Source organism: Triturus cristatus, chromosome 6 (assembly GCF_964204655.1).
Source record: "Triturus cristatus chromosome 6, aTriCri1.1, whole genome shotgun sequence".
NCBI lineage: Eukaryota > Metazoa > Chordata > Amphibia > Caudata > Salamandridae > Triturus > Triturus cristatus.
Window position 1 is genome coordinate 1,675,601,992 of NC_140589.1, and position 14,599 is coordinate 1,675,616,590.

At 43.8% G+C, this 14,599-nt stretch overlaps 1 protein-coding gene across 2 annotated transcripts in view; it reads right to left on the reverse strand.

Moving 5' to 3' along the window:
- KCNH1 (potassium voltage-gated channel subfamily H member 1) overlaps positions 1–14,599 on the reverse strand; it is a 1,587,102-nt gene that overhangs the window by 1,245,106 nt on the left and 327,397 nt on the right. The window lies entirely within an intron of this gene.

Here is a 14,599-nt window from a genome sequence, read left to right on the forward strand (position 1 = left end):
ACGACTATTTTTGCGTGACTTTAAAGGTCACTACGTGTCTAGAGACATGGATCACCGGTTACAGAATCTACCTGCACATTTATGGGCTCAAGGCCCCACTGATGTAGGTTGTATGCACATTACACCATATCGAGTCACACTCAAAGCAGGAGTGATATTACCACGAATGCGACAATATAAGTTACCTCCAGATGCTGTAGTGGCTTTACTGCAAATCATTGACGAGCTCATTGCACAAGGAGTGGTTGTAGAAACCGACTCCAATGTATGTAATTCTCCGATCATTCCGATTCTTAAACGAACTGATCCAAAAGCACCCCCAGTATATCGATTAGTTATTGATCTGCGCGAATTGAATAAATGCATTGTACCACAATATCCCGTGGTCCCAGATATCTCTTCATTACTGACAGCTATTGATTCAGAGGCAACGTTCTTTACTGTAATTGACCTCAAGAACGCCTTCTTTAGCGTCCCAATCGATCCGGAAAGCCAATATTTGTTCGGATTTAGTTTAAATGGACGAAGCTTTAAATTCGCACGCGCACCTCAAGGATTTACAGAAAGTCCTAGCATCTACAGCCAAGCACTGAAAAGACAACTTGACAGTATCCACATGCCAGTTAACACTGCACTGCTTCAGTATGTCGATGATCTGCTGATCACCGCCCGAAGCGAACCCGAATGTGAAAAAGCATCACTGACGGTTTTACATTTTCTAGCCGACAAGGGGCACAGCAAGTTGTGTACCTAGGGCACTTGCTGTCCAAAGGGGGGAGACAGCTCACACCTGACCGCATCCAGTTAATTGTAAACATGCCACCACCCAAGACACAAAAGGAGGTACGGGCCTTTATAGGCCTCACTTCGCACTGCAGGCAGTGGATTCCCAAATATGCATTTCTAGCAAAACCACTCATTCAGTTGACAACCCAGGAGGCAGCGACATCGACTGTCCTCCCTTGGACTCCAGAACATACACAAGCATTCGAAGACTTAAAGAAAGCTTTATGCCAAGCACCTGTTTTAGCGACACCATGTTACAGTAAGCCTTTTACACTCTTTGTTACAGAACGTGAAGGTACTGCTTTGTCAGTACTCACTCAGGAACAAGCAGGATCACACAAGCCATGTGCTTACTTTTCTAGCACATTAGATCACGTAGCTCAAGCTCTTCCTGCGTGCCTGAAATCAGTTGCAGCAACAGCTCTAGCGATCAGACAAAGCGATTCCATAGTATTAGGACATCAATTGACAGTACAAGTACCACATGCAGTAGAGGTTCTCTTGAACCGGACACAAACACAACACTTGACTATAGCACGACTGACAGGTTACGAATTAACATTATTTCAGCCACACATAGAAATCAGACGTTGTAGTACATTAAATCCTGCCACACTTTTGCCATTAAGTGGAACAGATCCACTGGCACATGATTGTATTGAAGTCATTACTATTACGACGAAACCCAGACAAGACTTGACAGACGTCCCATTACCAGACCCAGACCTGACACTTTATGTGGATGGTTCATGTATGAGAACAAGGACAGGAGAGTTAGTGGCCGCTTATGCAGTCACGACAGACACCGGAGTCATAGAAACAAATTGTATTGACACATTATCAGCTCAAGCAGCAGAGCTTATTGCTCTGACACAAGCCTGTATTCAAGCCAAAAATAGAAATGTTAACATATACACAGATTCACGTTATGCATTCGGAGTTGTACACGACTTCGGAGTCCTTTGGCGAGAGAGAGGTTATTTGACTTCTCACGGTGCCAACATTCAACACGGTCCCCTCATTCAAGCTCTATTAGATGCAATACATCTACCTACTTCAATATCTATCATGAAGTGTAAGGCCCATACAAAAGTCACCGATATCATTTCCCAGGGTAACGACCTAGCAGACCGAACAGCTAAGCAAACAGCACAGAATAGGACTCATGTAACTGACTTGACAAAGACAATAGTTCCGACGCCGACACATTGCATGACAGTTAGGGATCCCGCCCTTGATGTAATTGACATACAGACACATGCTACACCAGAGGAAATAAAGAAATGGACTGAATTAGGAGGGATCCAAACAGATCAGGGATGGATGACGAAGGGAAAATCTATATGGTTTCTCCCCGACTCAATGGTTCAAGTTATCATTAACACAATACATAGTCCAGCACATCTAGGAGAGAAAGCTATGTTAGACAGTATTCAACACATTTGGTTCAACAAACACTTACGAGCTGCAGCCAAACAGAAAGTCCGAACTTGTATGATTTGTTGTCAGTTCAATCCAGGTAAAGGCATACCTGTAGAGCAGGGTGGATTTCAACCTCCCGATCATCCTTTTGAAGTCCTCCAGATGGATTATATCCAGATGGAACGATGTCGAGGATTCAAATATGTCCTCGTAGTTGTATGCGCTCTTTCCCGTTGGACAGAAGCATATCCCGTCTCAGATTACACTGCCCCGACTACTGCCAAACAATTAGTTCGTGAATTCTTCCCACGGTATGGTTTGCCCCGTATCGTGTACTCAGATAATGGCCAGCCGTTCTCATCCGAGCTAATGAAACACATTTCACTCTTGTTAGGCTATCAATGGAAATTCCACTGTGTCCGACATCCCGAGGCAGCAGGTCTCGTGGAACGTCATAATCAGACCCTGAAAATTCGACTTTCCAAAATATGTAGAGAGAAAGGTGTCGACTGGATAGTAGCCTTACCGGTTGCACTATTTTACATGAGAATGGTAGCACATTCTCGCACAGGGCTATCCCCGTACGAGGTGGTCTTCGGTAGGCCACCAAATATGTGGGGGACGCCTATACCTCGTAAAATCACTGATGTTGACTGTAATATGCTGACAGATTACCTTGCTTCCTTGATGTCTGCACTACAATCTTGCCGTTCACAGGTAGCTGCAGCCTTTCCCGACAACACCGAGGTAAAACCCCATGAAGTGGTTCCTGGAGACCTAGTTTTCATCAGAAACTTCGACAGGAGGAGCCCGCTGGAGCCTCGCTGGCAAACACCAAAACTGGTTCTTCTAACGACGAGGACAGCAGTGAAGGTCGAGGGTCGCAAGGGTTGGTTACACTCGAGTCATATCAAGAAATTTCATGGACTACCATCTGATTTGAACTCTCAGCCCTGCCCCCTTCCAGAGACTGATTCAAAACTCCCCCTGGTTGAAAAGACCGAATCCCAAGACTATAAACTGAAACTAAGGTCTAGCAAGTCAGACAATTCGATTGTTTAAGTCCTCTCCAAGGTGAATCGGTTGAATTAAGTCTTTGACATGTATCCTCTAGACCGAATTAGAGAGAGAAATAGACAGAAACAGCTCAAGAAACATGCATACTGTAAATCACTTCATAGTCACTGTATAGTGACATTGTTGATTATGTTTTTTCTAAGTCTTTTTATTATTGCTGCAAGTATACTGTTGCACATGTACTATCCTATTTTCAAGCGTGCTCATTCTGCTTACAATGCTACTGCCGAACATTCTTTTAGTGAACTAGATCCACATGAGTTGTCCTATAGATTTGCGCTGCGCAACAACACATTCATTAGTATGTTACATCATTCCCATCAGACCAGCAATGCTACAAATTGTTGGATATGTGGCCGACTCCCTCCCTATCAGAAATACAAAGGAGTTCTGCCTCTCTTTCCGTACCCGTTTACACACAATGGTTCCTGTGGAGCATGGTTTAGTTTGATTAACTCTTTAGATTCAAACACTGTAGTTTACCAGAGCAACTGGGTATGGGGAAACCTGAACTTAGTTTTGCTTAAAGCTTGTTATCTTAACAAGGAGGGACTTCCCAAAAGAACAGGAACTGATCTAGAAAATGAAGTATATGGATTAGGTAATTTTACACTTAACCTCTTGATTCTGAATGTTGAATCTGAAACTGCACTAGTCTTGCCTGCTATGTCCGTATTACCAGTTAAAGGTGAATTATGTGTAAGAAAGAATGGATCAGTGCACCTGGGTCATAGTAAATGTACTACTGTGACCGAATTCAGTGATAAAGGCAAGTCTACATTTAGAGCTTCCCGTCATTCCTACTTCATATGTGGTCATACCGCATATATACGCCTACCTCTAGATTGGGATGGTACCTGTTACATTGCATTCCTTCTGCCACCTGTTTTCCTAGCCCCTCCTGATTATCATAGAAATACCAATCTAGTACACCATAGACCCCAGAGAGATATCCCGATTGTTGACTACACTGAAACAGCATGGGAACAATATACAGACTTCAATAAAGGTCTCTTTCCTTACATAGGTGTTGTCTCAAACTGTAAACTGATACGTAGATTAACCAGAACCCTTGAAGCAGTAGTGAATGAAACTACCTCTGCCCTAGGCAACTTAACAGAGGAGCAGTCTGCGATGCGGATTGTTGTTCTCCAAAATCGTCTTGTCCTTGATGTCATCCTAGCCGATAGGGGCGGAGCTTGTAGGGTCATCGGATCAAGTTGCTGTGTTTTCATCCCAGAAAACGCGCCATCCGTATATAAAGCCATAACTCGTCTTCACAAGATTGCAAACCAGATACATCAGAATCCAGGCACCTGGACATTGTCCGGTTGGTTCTGGAGCGTGTTGTCAGCCTGGGGATGGAAAGTCCTATCCTTCCTAGGTATTGGCCTTCTCATAGTATTCAGTTGCTGCCTGTGCCTACAATGTGGGCCAGCGATTTGCGGCCTGTGTGCCACATCATGTATTCCACGTTCAAGTTTTCATTCAAAATCCCGGAAGAAGAAAGAAGAGCAAATGATGTTACATGAACAGATTGATGGATTCCTGAAGATCGATATTTCATGAAGGGTCCGTAGGGGACAAGGAGGGAATGAGGAAATATGAATTTTTATGGTCAATTGTGTCTTCTATCTTAGACCCCAACGGCTCCATGTATATGCTACAAGTACATGTATGTTCCCTCCACTTCAAGCTATGAAGACGCAAATACAATTGTGTCCAACGTTAATATGTCCTCTTTCAGATCTGCCATGAATGGGTCAGATATTCCGTTCCTAAGTATGCCTTGCCACCGTCTTTATATGGTATACTTTTCACGTTTTCCAGCTCTGGCAAGGTAGGCCCTGAATTCTGCCATCGAGCTTTTCTGCTTCTGCCTCTGAATGCTCCAGCCTGGACCTGCATCTGTATCCATGAACTTTGTCTTACTTCCTGCGCGGCCAACGATGCCTAGCCCGGCCTGTTGCCTGCCAAAAACTGTATTCAGCCTTCAAGTTATCTGCTCCGCTCCTCAAGAAATGCATTCCTGTCTAGTAGCTTAGGTAAACATCCCTCCAGCTGCAGAGCAAAGGGCCCGGCCTTACTGTCTCCGTGCAAGTAATTCATGACTTTCGTTACCATGGTAGGCCCATGCCCCCTCGCATCTCATGTAGACACTTAGACGCTTGTACACGCACTAGCAGTCAGTATAGAATAGGATTTGTCCGAAAAGACCTTTCCTTCCAGATAATATAGTTCCTTAAACACAAGATATTAGATATGATTTGGGACTAGGTTGTCCTGACACCCCAGACTTCTGTCTCCTCATGTAGGGCTAAATGTCAAGTTCCCTTCACCCTCTAGTTGCACGTCAGTCACACGTCATGCGGCTGCGCGCGCATCTCTGCCATGTATTTTTGCTGACTTTGCAGGATTCTCTTATGGATCCACCCACTTGTGTCATCATCATAATGACGTTTCTAGTATACGCCTCTATGCACGCCTATTGTAACGCCTTTTTCATTATGTATGTGTATTCTTATCAGCTGTTACGCCTCCTACATCTGTCTTTACTGTAATGCATTGACTATATATATTATAACCTGTCAATAATGTATTGCTGATCCCTTCCTGAACCTTCGTGGTGACGGAACTCGATTGCCTGGTTCGAACCATCATCATCATTCCTTTGTAAGGAATAAATTTCCCTTTTATAACCTCGAATACCACGGATTCTGCCTCTTATTTTTACTGAGTTATTCTTCTTGAATTTTACCGCATAAATTAAGTCTAGGTAATTTAAATTTACCACAAGATGACACTTTTCAGCGAATAATTTGCTGCTATGATTTATTGTGCTTTTCAAAAGGTGTCGTCTAGAGTTTACTGTTCTGCATGTTGGTCAGATTACACTTTTCAGCAAATAATTTGCTGCTATTATTTATTGTGCTTTTCAACAGGTGACGTCTAGAATTTACTGTTATGCATGTTGGTCAGATGACACTTTTCAGCAAATAATTTGCTGCTATTATTCATTGTGCTTTTCAACAGGTGTCGTCTAGAGTTTACTGTTCTGCATGTTGGTTGGATGGCACTCTTCAAAAAGTTAATTGCTGCTATTATATACTGCACTTTGTGAGATAGTTTTACCATCTGGAAAAAGGCATTTACTACTTAATAGTGCTTAATTCTAGCGCGTTTTTAAAAATGTGTTAAATGTCCCAGGTGCTCGGCAATCTTGATGGTCTTTTTGGGTTCCTCTGCTCTAGCACTTTGCTTTACTATGTACCACGGAGCAACATCAGTGTAACCATTTTAGTTCCTAAGTTGTCTTTTTATGTGTGGTTGCTGACTATCCGGGGTCTTTTGCACCAGCACTTTGTCTTACGGAACATCATCAGTCAGTCCGTTTTAGTATATTATGATGATTTCAATCTGTGTGTGCTCTCTTTCCGCTATTTAAGATGCCTTGCATACTGTATGTGTTTTAAATAATCGTAATGGTTTTAGCTAACCGCTCAATAAGCAATATATATGATATCACTTTCCCTCCATGACACATTGAACGTGGATGAGTAGAAAGAAGAATTTAATTTCATTAAGTTGATTGCAGGTGCATGGTGCTGGTAACCAGATAACACTAGTCTTCATAATGAGGTTCAATAACATAATTATCACACTAATTGCACATACTCCTGAAATCTTATGGCAAAGAGGTTCCCAGGAACACTCATTGTCCAAGATACTGCTACAGTAAAAAGTAATCATTGGCTATGATTTATAACAGTTGTTCAATCTTTTACAATTGTTTTAAGGTTAACAGAAAGCAAGTCTCAATCCTTATTATTCTACACACGTATGCCTGAATAATAGAAAACATATGAGTTTCCATTAAAAGGATATGGATTTAAATTAATAGGTCGAAGATGCAATAGGTGTGGGCCAATGTGGAGGCAATTCCAGATGAGGATTGCCAGGTTCGAAAACTATAATGATTTCACCTAGGGAACATAAGTGCACTGTTTCTGGGTATTTTTTAAATCCCATTAGGGGCCGGCACCTCTAACAGTGCCTCCAATGTGCTGAGCAATTTTTTTTCCACAGTGCTATAATGATGATTTTGAGCAAAACTGAAATTTTAAAATGACGGCAAAAATGGATTCCCTTTCTTCAAAAATTCAAACGTGATTGCCAAATATTTGTATTTTGTAAATTGCGATTTTAAACTGCCAAAATATACACTGTTAGTTTCTTAAAAAGTACTAAACAGATTTACACCTAGTCATCAAAATCACTTTTTCTGAGTGAACTTGAACACTAATGCCCAGTGTGCTGCAACCCTGTTCATCAGTTTTTTGCTCTGGTGTAGCGGTGAGCAACATTTCAATGGGAGGTTTTGTTGACCTCCTCCTTTAGCATTTCTTCTTTCAACACAAATGCATGAATTTATGTGTGCTGGACCTGGATGAATACTCTAAGGGAGTGCCTAATTTGGTGCAGTTCCATTTATGTGGACCAAAGTTTATAGGCAAATCAAAACATGACTTTTTAATATAAAGTGTAGCTGAACCACCAGTAGGTGGTTCTAGTTAGGACAATGTTTCCAAAGGAAAATAATTTTTTAACGTGCCTATATCTTTGGTACCGGTTGACAAATCTTCATGGAATCTTCCTAAAAAAAGTGCATGGAAAGTTTTGGGGTGAATCGTCAAGTGGGGGCCTAGTAAAGGAGGGGGGGGGGGTAAAAAACGTGTTTCCCATGTTAATTTCCATAGGAATTCTAGACACTACTACAGCCTGAAACATTGAACGGAATTTGGCAGAAAGGTGGCTCTTGGTCCAGAAAGCGACCTCTTCGTATATTGGTGTAAATACGTTCATTAGTTTTGAAGATATTAAAGAAAATTCAGTTTTTTATATATAGGGGCTCGAAGGCTCTGCAAACCCTCCCAATCACGTGCTGAGATCTGATTGGCTGCCAACACTTCAGCCGCAAAGTGTTGTCAGCCATCTTGGGACTCTCCGACAGCCCAGTCCCAGGAAAAAGGACCCTCTGCGTCCACCGGGACTTCATCCCCCAACAAGTAGTACCCCAAGAGGCACCTTTGCATAGTGGTGGTGAAAGGGGGCAGGCCTCAGATGAGCTCACAGCAGTCCCGCTGTGTGAAACTTACTGGAGGTAACAGGATGGGTGGTTGGCCCACAAGGGCCCTCAGCAGCCAAGGGTACATCATCCCCCAACCAGTAGTGCATCAGGAGATGCGTTTGCAGAGTGGTGGTGAAAGGGGGTGGGCCTTGGATGACCTCTCAGAGTTATAAAACAATGGGGTAGACCCAGACACGTCACTAGGACCTGGGTAAAATACAGTATATAAAGAGGGGGTAGTCCCAGTGGAAACACAATATTACATAAATATCAACATCACCTTTTAAACCAATTACTATCAATACTTATTCATGGTGAAAAGATTTAATCAAGTTGAACCTGTAATTTATCATGTTCTACAGACAGCACATTTGTCAATAAAGTTGTGCATAGGGGCCCCAAAAGGGGAAGAGGGAAGGAATGGTGCAGCAATGTGCAAAAGTGAGGATAAGTGAGAGAGGGAGGGCAGTGAACAGTATATACATCAAAAACATGAAATGCCTGTCCAGCCTTGACCAAGGCTCAATTATTTACAAAACCAGAATGAAAGAAAAGACACGATGAATCTATCACTGTCGTCTACATTTGGTAAATAAAACATAGAGCTGTCGAGGGTTAGTGTAGGAAATTCTACTCCTTACAAAAGGGTCTTCATCAAGACCGTGGGGGGCACCCTTATTCCACCAGGGCATGTGGTGGAAAGAGCTGACAGAGAAGGGCCCGCAGGCTCAAGGGTCAGGGAGGGACGGACTCTTGGTGACGAATGTTAATGGATTCGGTTTATTTCTTTAATGTAGAAAGAGGCATGAATAATTCAAGGTGCTCCAAATATCTCCAAGTAGAATACACGTCCGTTCACGGGCTTTTCAAAAAAGATTGCCTCTCAGCAATCGTGCTGTGTGGGACTTACTGGAGGTAACAGGAGGGGTTGTGGCCCCCAAGGACCCTCAGCAGCCAAGGAGACTTTATCCCCCAACAAGTTGTGTGCCAGGAGGCCCCTTTACAGAATGGTTCAGAAAGGGAGTGGAGTCTCCGGTGACTTCCCCCATGTCTCTCAGCCTCCACTTGACAGATCGCCACAAAACTTTCCGTGCACAACAAGAATCACTGGGGCACTTTTCTTTTAGACAATTTCGTGAAGATTCGTTAAACGATGCTAAAGATATAGGCAAGTCAAAAAACGCTTTGCCTATGGAAACTAAGTCCTAACTATAACTACCTACCGGCGACTGCCAATAGCGGATATGGATGGAGATGTATATATATCATCCAAGATCAATGCTTCATGAAGGAGACCTGAGCACACATGGATTCACTGAGCTTCTTTTTGTTTCAAACTGCATGACGCGTTTCGGCTACACTGCCTTTCTCAAATGGCAAAGACACCGGCGTTACCCATAGCACAATTTTAAACTAATGTATGCCTCTTCATTATTGGTGGAAAATACATTGCCTCTTCACTATCTTGTATTTTCGACAGTGGGCAACACATTGTCTTTTCATAACTCACACCAGTGTCTTTCTTAAAACAATTAAAAAGTCTCTGGAATCCTCATCCAGCCACGTAATGCCCCTGGATATCGTGTCTGAAAGCACCGATTCAGTGATTAGGGCCTTACTATGAAGTCATAGTCCAACGATTGTTAGCAGGCTCACATTCCTCGGGCTGCGGAGATTTGGCAACGTTCCAAGATCTTTGAAAAACCAAAATATGCCACTGCTGCCGCTGAACTCCTTAAGGATGGTTGCTCTCCGTGCTCGTGGCCGCATGTAAATACCTCAACGAAGGTCAATTCTTCATGAAGAAGATCTGAGCACACAAATTCACGGACCTTCTTTTTGTTTCAAACTACATGAGGCATTTTGGCTGCATTGCCTTTCTCAAATGCCAAAGACACAGGTGTTATCCATTGCACAATTTTAAACTTGTGTATGCCCCTTCATTATTGTTGGAAAATACATTGCCTCTTCACTATTGGTGGAAAATATGTAGGCGTAGAAAGATTTCACAGCTTCGGCAGAAACAAACTTTAAAATATTTTTGGGTGCATTTCACGGTCTGACGATCAAACGCAAGCCCCAGCACTGCCCCCTGGAGACTGGCTGTAGATCTGCAGCACAACAAAAGTAAATAAGCAGGGTTAGGCACGGTGTTGGGCACCCGAGGGGGTTACAGCCAGGCCTTGCACCCAATTCCATGATGTGCACAGCCAAAGGTCATAAGCGGCGGGGGTAGGGTGCCTGTGGGGGGGCGGAAAGCAGAGCCTGGCCAGAGGCCAGGCCCTGCACCCAATCCTACACTGCGCACGACCGAAGGGTGTGAATGACAAGGGACTGGCTGTCAGTGGAGGGTTAGGAGCTGGGCCTGGCCACAGACCAGACCCTGCACCCAGCCCGCACTGCGCAGGATGATGGACATCTAATATGACATTTAAAAAAAGTAGTAATATTAAAGGGACATTATAGTTAGGAATTGTAATAACATCTTACTTTACATCATAAACAACCTTAGAAATTCACTGAATTAAAACAAAGGTTAAGGGAACATTAGCTGAAAATGTCAATTTAAACAATGTTTTAACCCCTTGCATGCTAAGGACGTGCATTAGCCGTGCAGCACAGCAGCGCTCGGTTGATCTGGACAGATCCAGCACATCCTAGCATTGGGAGCAGGCAATCCTCCTGGTGCAAGCACCAGAGGGAGTTCCTTATTTTGTCTGGCTGTTGGGCTGGAGGGTTAGAGCTTTCATCCCAATGCATTTAAAATAAATTTGTAATGACTATCAATCACATGGAGTGCTGACATTGTTACATTGAAAGTGAAATAAGCCAACTGGCTCTTTCCACCTTAACTACATTGGTGCTCAGAGGCTTATCTCAGCCCACTGAGCATCGATTTAGACAGAGGACTTATCATTGGGAAGGAGAGAACCTCCCTTTTCCAGTGGCATCATTCCCCAGTGACCTCTGCTTGGGGTTTGCCACAGGAGGGTGATCTCTAACCAGGGATCCATCCACTAGACACTAGGAACTATATTTGAGGGGAGAGAGCAGTCCCATGGTAATGGCCTTGAGATGCTCCCCCTAGCCAAGGTACAACAGACATTGACCCCCCCCCCCGAGGGGACAGTTCGGAGGCCTTGACCCCCAAGATGCCATTCGGAGTGGGCAGAAAGCCCACTAGACCCCAGGTAATTTATTCAGTTGAGGGGAGGGGTGGCTACTCCACACATTAGGCCTCGCCCCCACCTTCTGTAAAATGCATACACAGTGTTTCTGCCCTGATGGGGGTGCATTTGCAGAGGTTTACCCCCAATTGTTTCCCATGGGGGTAGAAAGTCCACTAGACCCCAGGGATTTTTTTTCTTGAATATATCAAGGCCCTCAGGCTATCCCACATATCAGACTGAGTCACCACCCGCAATAACAATCCAAAACAGTCTTTCTGCCCCCTTGGAGGTGATAATGGAGGAGTGTACTCCCAATCACCCGGTGGGGTGTATAGAAAGCCCACTAGACCCCAGGCAACCTATTATATCATTGGATGAGGGGTGTACATCCCACACATCAGGCTCAGCCTTAACCCTCCACCCTCCAATAAAATGCATAAACAGTCTTTCTGCCCCAGTGGAGCTGCATTTTGGGGGTTTTATCACTAATCCGCAGTCAGGGTAGCAGAAAGCCCACTAGACCCCAGGGATTTATTAGGACCTATTTTGAAAACTATAACGGTCTTTCTACCCATTTGGAGACCTAAAGCACATCATCGTCCCATCCTGGACCACAATCATCAACACCTCCCTTGCTACGGGAAGTGTCGCAAGCTCCCTCCAACTTGGTCAAATCTCCCCCATTATCAAAAACGCTAATGCTGATCCTAATGACTTAAACAACCTCTGCCCCATCACTAACCTCCCCCTTCTTTCTAAAGCCCTCAAAAAATGTGTCTTGCTCCAATTAGACAAACACATCTAAAAATTCAATCTTCTGGACCCCTTACAATCAGGCTTCAGAAAAGGCTGCAGCACTGAAACTGCCATACTAAACATTAATGATGACATCCACCACTCCCTTGATAATGGTGAGACATGTCTTCTTATCCTCCTTGATCTCTCCGCAGCTTTTGACACTGTTAACCACTCTGCCCTACTTAATGTGCTCAAAGATCGCTTCAGCCTCAATGGTACTACCCACAAATGGTTCGTCTCCTATCTTCAACATCGAACCCAACAAATTAAAATTCAAGACTGTCTATCTAAACACACTCCGGTCAACCTATGAGTCCCCCAGGGATCTATTCTCTCACCCTCACTCTTTAACCTCTTTATGGAACCCCTCACCCTCATTCTAAATCAAGCTGGTATCAACTACCATCTTTATGCCGATGACACCCAACTCTATTACAAGATCAAAACCCATGCTGGCATCATACACCTTAATAACACCCTCACTAATATCCAATCTTGGTTCCACCTTAATCATCTCAAACTCAACCCCAAAAAACTCAAATCATCCTCTTCTCCCCCAAAAATAACCCTCTCCCCATTCAAACTTGCATCTTCAACCTCAATGCCCTCAACTGCTCTCTCTCCCTGTCCAACTCAGTAAAATCTCTTGGTATTTCCATCGATAACAGTCTAAACTTCAATGTCCACATCAAAAATTCGGCTAAAGGAGCCCTCTTCACTCTCCGTCATCTCAAGAAAATCAAACCCTTTCTCCCAACTGAAGATTTTAAATTAGTGGTTCAATCCTTGGTCCTTTCACGAATCAATTACGGCAATGCCATCCTCACCAGAATCCCCAAGGTCCACCTAGCTCCACTCAAATCTGTACTTAACCTTGCAGCCAGGCTCATCACCGACTGCAAACAGTTCAACCACATTTGCCCAGCTCTCAAAACTCTAAAATGGCTTCCCATCGAAGGCAGATACGCCTAAAAAAATGCATGCATCACACACAAAGTCCTCCATCAACATGCAGCACCTTACCTCGTTAATAAACTCTGCAAAGCGGGCAGCACGCGACCCCTAAGAAGCACTAACGCTCTTCTCCTTGTCCCACCCCTGCTAAAAAAGAAATCCACTCAATCCCGCTCCTTCTCCGGAAATGCCCCCTACATCTTTAATGCCCTCCCCAAAGACCTACGATGCAACCCTTCCTACACCAGCTTTAAAAAAGGTCTCAAAATACACCTCCTTAATAAATATTGGGGGTCTCTACCTGCGCCTTAAACTCGCTCTTCCATATCTTATATGTATTTCAACTCTTTTCTCTGAGTATCTGTTTACACGATATGTATAACCTTAAGCCTTTTGTTATTCTCTGTCTTACCTGTGTTATCCTATAATGATGTTGTAAATGTTGTAATTTTGTTTTACCATATGTATCTCAGGCCTGTAAAACACTCTGATGTTTTTATTATTCATTGATGCTGTAATTTGTCTCTTACCGTAACTAGCTCTATCGTGTACAGCGCTCTGATACATCTGGGTCCAGCCAGCGCTATATAAAACCTCTAAAATAAATAAATAAAGTGATAAGGGTGGCCCTCCCACATATCAGGCCAAGTACCCCACTGCCAAAATCATCCCAACAGTCTTTCATCTACCCCAGGGGCAGATAGGATGCCTTTACCTCCAATCTGTACCCCAGGGGGACAGAAAGCACACTAGACACCAGGAAGAGTGTGTTTTATTGCTGCAAGGGGTGTGGGAGCCTGCCCAAACATTGGGCAGAGTCCTCAGCAACAAAATGACCCTAGCAGTCTTTCTACATCCCTGAGGGCAGACCGCATGCCTATATCTCGAATCTGCCCCCATCCCTGAGGGGGGGGGAAGAAAGCCCACTAGACATCATGGAGTGTTTTGTGTGTCATATATTATAGGGGTTGAAGATTGTTACCAAAAACATGCCCAGGCGGTCAGAAAAACTGTTGTGCCCATTGTTGACTAGGGCAAAGCTTTGAAGCATTGTTAAGCCGCCCCATCTCCTTTTTTATTTTTTGGGTCCTGGAGCATTGCACGATGCCTTGGTGAGCCACCTCCACCACTTTTTTCTTATATTTGGGAGAATATTTTCCTTGGTGTTTAGTGGCCTTACTGTCCCCGGGCAGATTATGTGTAAACACTCAATCCACCTCTGGGGGGAAGAAAGACTGATGCACATATTCTGGGGGGAGAGCAT